A 7,926-nucleotide genomic window follows, 5' to 3' on the forward strand; every position below is an offset into this window, starting at 1 on the left:
ATCTATGTTCATCGGTGATATTGGCTTGTAATTTTCTTTTTTTGTTCTATATTTGTCTGGTTTTGGTATCAGAGTGATGCTGGCCTTGTAGAATGAGTTTAGAAGTACCCCCTTCATCTTCAATTTTTTGGGAATAGTTTGAGAGGCTAGGCGTTTATTTCCTTTAAATGTTTGGTAGAATTTACCTTTGAAGCCATTTGTTCCTGGACTTTTGTTTGATGGCATTTTTAAAAATTATTTATTCAACTTCATTACTGATAATTGGTCTGATCATATTTGGTATTTCTTTCTGATTCAGTCTTGGGGGATTGTATGTTTCTAGGAATTAATCTATGTCTTCTAGATTTGTCCATTTTATTGACATATAATTTTTCATAGTAATCTCTTATGATCCTTTATATTTCTGTGGTGTTGGTAGTAACTACTTCTTTTTCATTTCTGATTTTATTTGGGCCTTCTCTTTTTCTTCGAGTCTAGCTATCAATTTTGTTTATCTTATTAAAGAACAAGTTTAGTTTTAATGATATTTTCTTTACTTTTTCAGTCTATTTCATTTATTTCTGTTCTGATCTTTGGGGGTCCTGGGGCTGGTGCCAGCATGTTGGTGGGTAGGTCTGGGGTCTTGGGAGACCTGGGGCTGGTTCTGTCTTGCTGGTGGTAGGGGCTGTGTCCTAGAGTGACTAGCTGCGAACCCATGGGGGTCCCAGGGCAGCTAGCTGTTGGGCCTGGATGATCCTGGGACTGGTGCTGACCAGTTGGGGGGCAGGTAAGCCCCCAGTGCTAATAGACTAGAGGGAGGAATCCAAAATGGCACTTGCCAGCAACAGTGTCCTCATGGTAGAATAATACTTCCCCAAATGGCTGCAACCAGTATCTATGTCCCCAGGGGAAGTCCCAGTTGCCTCCTGCCTCTCTGGGAGGCTCTCCAAGATCAAGTGGGTCTGACCCAAGCTCCTTTAAAATTACTGCCTCTGGGACTTCCCTGGTAGTCCAGTGATAAAGAATCTACCTTACAATGCAGGTGACACAGGTTCAATCCCTGGTCAGGGAACTAAGATCCGACTGCCATGAGGCAGCTAAGCCCATGTGCCTTAACTACTGAGCTCACGTCTCTAAACTAGAGAGCCTGCATGTGGCAAACTAGAGAACCCATGCGCTCTGGAACCCACATGCTACAACTACAGAGCCCACGCACCCTGCAGCCTGCGCACCACAACTAGAGAAGAGAAAACCCTCACGCCACAACTAGGGAGGATCCTGCATGCTGCAACTAAGACATGACACAGCCAAAAATAAATAAATAATAAATAAATCTTTTAAAAAAATTACTGCCTCTGATCTGGGTCTTGGAGTGTTGGAGATTTTGCATGCATCCTTTAAGAGTGGAGTCTCTTTCCTACAGCCCTCCAGCTCCCCTGTGTGCGAACCCACTGACCTTCAGAGTCAGATGTTCTGGGAACTCACCTTACCAGTGCAGGCCCCCCTGGGTTGGGGAACCTGATGTGGGGCTTAGTCCCCTCACTCCTTGGGGAGAACTTCTGCAATTGTGATTATCCTCCCATTTGTGGGTCACCTACCTGGGGGTGTGGGCCTCAACTACACTGTGTCTCTGCCCCTCTTACCCTTCTTTATATCTTTAGTTGTGGCAAATCTTTCCTGCTAGTTTTTAGGTTGTTCTTGTCAATAGTTTCTCTATAAATATTTGCAGTTTTGCTGTGCCCATGGGAGACGGTAAGCTCAGGGTCTTCCTACTCTGCCATCTTGGTTACTCTCCAGTCATACAGCAAAGTTTAATGGAGAATCTTTTATACTTGAAGCATTGTACTAGGCTTAAGACAAATTAGTTAAAAGATGAATAGGGTATAGTCCATGTCCTCAGAGAATTTATAATCTAGTAAGGGCAAAGTAAAATGTAAAAATAAATATAGAGATTAAGTGAAGTGATTTAAGGCATAGAGAAAAGTATTTATTCTAAGGATATCTTAGAATAAACTGTACTTAAAAAGACTTCAGTACATCTTTATTAATTGTATGATCTAATCAGGGTGGCTACATAATTTGTTGGACCTCTTGTAAGATGAAAATCTGAGGCCACTTGTTCAAAAATCAGGGAAAAACAATTGCCCATTCAAGGTTCATATAAATTTCCATGACTCAGCAGGTTGTTTTCTATTTGCTATTTAATATTGTTCTAAGTTAAGAAAAATTAAAATCTTGAATTATTAGCATGAATTTACCATTTAACTTTATGTTGCACAATGCTAGGTTAAAATGCAAATATCAGAGCATCTTACTCATGCAGAATCACTGAAATTATACAATTTGAATTTCATGGCTCGTTCCCTCAAAGAGTTCTTAAAACTGGCCAGGTGAGATAAACACAACCCAGGCTCAGGAAGGTTGGAATGAGGGAGAGAGGATTCCCCGCAGGACACAGGGATGTTGGAGAGGCAAGTGCAGATCCTCACAGGTACCCGAGGCCCCTGCTCTGCCATGCAGGCCTGTTTCACTTCCTACCAGCAGCCAGACCTCTGAGCTATGCCTTGGCTGGGGGCCGGGTCTGGGGAAGTTGAGCCAGGAGCATCTCCTTTCTGCAGTGACACAGAGGAGGGCACTCAAGAACCTTGAAGCCTCCACTCTGGGAGGAATGTGGTACCTGGATCAGAACGGAATGGGTGAGGAGCTTCCCCTGCTGAGATGGGCACTGGCCAGCTGATCACGACACACACCATGGTGCCTCCAGCCTCAGTCGTGTTCTGCCCTGAGATGTCACCTGGCGTGCTTGCCTGACCCCAGTTCTCATCCACACTCTGCCTAGGATGGAGGGCAGCTGGGGTCACAGAGTGGAGGGCAGGCAGGAGGCTGGGCAGGGCCAGGGCACGAGGGCTCCGGAGGTGGCATGAGCCAGGCTGCAAAGGCCCAACACATTTTCCATTGTCCCATCAGACTTCATTTACAAAAAATATTCAAAGAAAAATTTTAAAACTTTCAAGAGAGTGACAGCAAGGGGATTAAACCCTAAGTATGGGGCCATCTGAACTTGGGGCCTTATGTGACTGCACTGATTGAGTGCCAGTGAAACCGGACCTGGATGTCATCAACTCATATAAAATGCAGCAGGTTGTTAGGTTTATGGCTCTGTGTGTCCCAGGCCCTTGACTGCACGCTACCTTTTTCAGAGAACCAGGACTAGGATCTCCATCACCCTGAAGGTGAGCATAAACATGCCCAGGTCCATATGGGGAAAAGTAAAAGTGGGAGGGGGTTACTCGAAAAGGAAAATGAATGCCCCTCGTCAGTCAATTTTTTCCAGTCCACTTACTGAGAGGAGAATTCCTGGAAACATGAGGTTACGTGCAAAACACCCCAGAACTGAACCTACGTGTTGGAATAGATGTGTGTTCACCTCCACCTCTCTCTTCTCTCCTTTAAGACATTTAATTTTTCCTAGTGGGGAAAAAATATAAACAAACCAGAAACACACATAAAATGTGAATGTATTAAGTCTAGACTAAGCATTTTATTTGGAAGGAGGGAGAGAGGGAGGGAGGGAGAAGGAATTAAAAATAGCTCCCTTTCCCTACTAGGATGTTTTTAACTTCCTGGCTTCCTTGTGGGTAAAAGGAGCTATTTCTCTCTCTCTCTCTCTTTTTCTCTCTCTTTCTTTCCTTCTCTTCCCCCCCACTACTTCCTCCCTCCCCAGTTCCCTCATTAATCCTGGCAGCTGTAATTGGTATATTGAATCCATGTACACGCTTTAAAAGAGAAAATAGGTGGAGGAGTTTTCTGGCCCAGCCCAGTTCATTATTCCTCTCTCTGATTATCCAATGTAGATGCTATACACACTCAACTGTATGGTCAAGTTCTTTGATTTCTGGGCTCAGCCTCTCTGAAACTCTGAGGTACAAGAACCTCTGCTGCTCTGAGTCTCGGGCCTTCTGGGAGTACTGCTGTCTTCAAAAATACTTGAGAAGAACATCAGCTTTGAGGAAACATGATTCTCCTGTCTCGTCTCCTCCTCCTTCAGCCTTACCCACAGCCCTTCCCCACCCGCCGCCTCTGTGACCCCATTTCCAGGATAGGTAGTGCTCTCTTGAGTCATTCTTTCTGTTTCCAGATGGCTCACATTAATGGTGACTCAGAAAAGCTGAACAGCCCTCTTTTCTCTGAAAGAGCTCATGGTTAGATTCAGTGAGTGGCTTCCGGGCATGTTTCTATCCTTCCGTTGCAGAGTGTCATTCTCTGCAGCCCCGGGGGTTTTCCCTCTTCTAAACTTCTGGCTGTGAATGGTTACCATGAGAGCGAGTGATTCACCACTGTTTAATAGACCAAGGGGTAGGCGAGGCTCTGTGACGTCAGGTGCCGGAGTGTGCTTGGAACCAGCCACACGCCCACCTACACCCACACTGTTTTGCTTTTGTCATTTAGAGCTGGAAGCGCTGAATGGAGCAGGACTCCAAGTATTGTAACACCACAGCGCTGTGTAATGTTTTCCACTGACTCTTTTCAGAGAGTCAAAGAAATGCGTGGCCCATCTGGGGGTTATAATGTGGATGTGATGCATGCATACTCAGCATTCTAAGCTGTCATTGGATCTGAGGGCATTTTTGTTTTTCCGTTCCCCTCACCCCTTCTCACTGACCCAGATCCCTTTGCCAGGGAACAAAGAAATAGTGGACAGTGTTTCTTAGCCAGTTCATTAATGGAGCCCAGACAACATCCACAGGATTCCTCTCAGTCCCAGATGAGGCTAATTATACATGTGGTCACCAGAGAGCTCTATTACAGATTGGACACCAGGGCAAAGGGCTGACCTACTGGGACTCTGACTCTTTTGATTGGTCAGCCAGAGAGCCTATTGCCCAGATAAGACAATTCTTCACAATTCTTCACCTTACTTTCAACCAGGCTCTGGAGCCACTTATTAGCTCTGTGATCTTGAAAACATTATTTCAATTCTGTGTCTCAGTTTTCTCAACTATAAAATGGAGGTAATAAGAGGACTTCCTTTAAATGGTGATTAATGAGTATTGAAAGAGTTAATCCATGTAAGGCACTTATATCAATCTTTGGCCCATAGTAAAATTCCCTATAAATGTTAGTGATTATTAATATCCTTACTATGCTTGTAACTTCCTAAGCTGCAAACATGTAATTAACATCACAGCCTACTTGGGAGATGAAAGCATAGCCTTTGGAAAGTTCTGTACCTGGACCTGAAAATACTATGACTGCCCATCTGAGTCATTCCCATCCATAAGCACCTGAGCACTCCATGAACATATTACAGTTGGACTTAAAGACACCTGTAGGGGCTAGGACTGAGTCATACTTAACCTTACTTCCAGCTCTCTTCCACAATGCGTGGCATGTTATATATGCTCAATTGAGTTGGCATTGAGGGCCATTATTTGGAATCTTTGCTGTGAAAATGCTTGGCCATGCAGTGCTGACTGCTTTGTCACAAGTGGAGGTTGATTTCAGGCACTAGTAGCTCCAGAATTCCTGACTAATATGATATACGTGTCCCAGAGAGCACAGAGGGTTTTGTTTTTATTCTTAAACTGTTGGATCTCCAGTGTCTAGAACAGTACCTGGCACAAGATCAATGTTCAAAGGTATAAATACATGAAGGTATAAATACATGAAGGTATAAATACATGAAAACATTGGAAGGGCTTCAGGAGGTAATGTGTTTAGAAGGCAGCACAAAGGGACCGACTTTAAGTCACATTTGTTAAAGTCCACATTTTCAACTTAGGTTTTATTTTGTAATTTTTATTGTGATTAAATATACATAACAAAAAATTTACCATTTTAACGTTTTTAGGTATAGAGTTCAGTGGCATTAAGTACATTCACATTGTTGTGCAACCATCTCCGTTATCCATCTTCAAAAATGTTTCAGCTTCCCAGACTGAAATTTCCTACCCATTAAACACTAACTTCCCATTTCCCCCTACTCCCCAACCCTGGCAACAACTATTCAATTTTCTGTCTCTCTAAATCTGACTACTCTAGGTACCTCATATAAGTGAAATCATATAATATTTGTCATTCTGTGTCTGGCTTATTTCACTTAGCACAATGTCACCAAGGTTTATCCATGTTGTAGCATGTATCAAAATTTCATTCCTTTTTGTGGCTTCATGATATTCCATTGTATGTATATATACCATATATACATATTTTTCCATTTGTCTTAGTCAGTTTGAGCTGCTGTATCAAATTACCATAGACTAGGTAGCTAAAAGAGTAAACATATATTTCTCATACTTCTTGAGTCTGGGAACCAAAGATCAAGGTGCCAGCAGATCCTGTGTCTGGTTGAAGTCTACTTCCTGGTTTGCAGATGGCTGTCTTCTCATTGTATCCCCACATGGTGGAAAGCAGAGAGAGGGAGCAAGCTCTAGTGTCTCTTCCAATAAGGACACTAATCTCATTCATGAGGGTTCCGTCCTCATGACTTAATTACCTTCTGAAGATGTACCTACCTACTGATACCATCGCACTGGGGGTTAGGATTTCAACATATGACTTTGGGAAAAGGGCACAAATATTTAATCCATAATACCATTCAACTGTCAGTGGATATTTGGGCTGCGTCCACCTATTGTGAATAATGCTGCCTATGAACACAGGTGTACATAAATTTGTTTGAGTCCCCACTTTCAATTATTTGGGGTATTCACCCAGAAATGAAATTGCTAGATGATATGGCAATTCTATGTTTGTTTTTTTTTAAGGAAACCACCATACTGCTTTCCACAGTGACTGAAGCATTTTACATCCCTATCAGTAAAGCATAAGAGTTCCAATTTCTTCACATCCTCACCTATATTTGTTATGGAAATCCTGATGGGTGTGAAGTGTTATCACCTCATGTGATTGATTTGCATTTCTGTGATCATTACTGATGTTGAGCATCTTTTCATGTATATTGATCATTTGTATATCTTCTTGGGAGAAATGTCTATTCAAGTCCTTCACCCATTTTTTTTTATAGATGTTTATTGGAGTATAATTGCTTCACAATACTGTGTTAGTTTCTGTTGCACAACAAAGTGAATCAGCCATATGCATACACATGTCCCCATATCCCCTCCCTCTTGAGCCTCCCTCTCATCCTCCCTATCTCACCCCTCTATGTCATTACAAAGCACCAAGCCGATCTCCCTGTGCTATGCTGCTGCTTCCCACCAGCCAACTATTTTACATTTGGTAGTGTATATATGTCGAGGCTACTCTCACTTCGCCCCAGCTTTCCCCTCCCACCCCATGTTCTCAAGTCCATCTTTATGTCTACCTCTTTATTCCTGCCCTGCAACTAGCTTCATCAGTACCATTTTCTTTTTAGATTCCTTATATATGTGTTAGCATACAGTATTTATTTTTCTCTGTCTAACTTCACTCTGTGTGACAGACTTTAGGTCCATCCACCTCACTACAAATAACTCAGTTTCATTCCTTTTAATGGCTAAGTAATATTCCATTGTATATATGTGCCACATCTTCTTAATCCATTCATCTGTAGATGGACACTTAGGTTGCTTCCATCTCCTGGCTATTATAAATAGTGCTGCAATGAACATTGTGGTACATGACTCTTTTTGAATTATGGTTTTCTCAGGGTGTATGCTCAGTAGAGGGATTGCTGGGTCATATGGTAGTTCTATTTTTAGTTTTTTAAGGAACCTCCATACTGTTCTCCATAGTGGTTGTATTAATTTACATCCCCACAAACAGTGCAAATGAAATTAGAACACTACTTAACACCATACACAAAAATAAGCTCCAAATGGATTAAAGAATTAAATGTAAGACCAGACACTATAAAACTCTTAGAGGAAATACCCTCTTTGACATAAGCCACAGCAAGATCTTTTTTTACCTACCTCCTAGAGTAATGGAAATAAAAACAAAAAT

The sequence above is a fragment of the Hyperoodon ampullatus genome, assembly GCF_949752795.1.
Source record: "Hyperoodon ampullatus genome assembly, chromosome: 1".
Classification (NCBI taxonomy): domain Eukaryota; kingdom Metazoa; phylum Chordata; class Mammalia; order Artiodactyla; family Ziphiidae; genus Hyperoodon; species Hyperoodon ampullatus.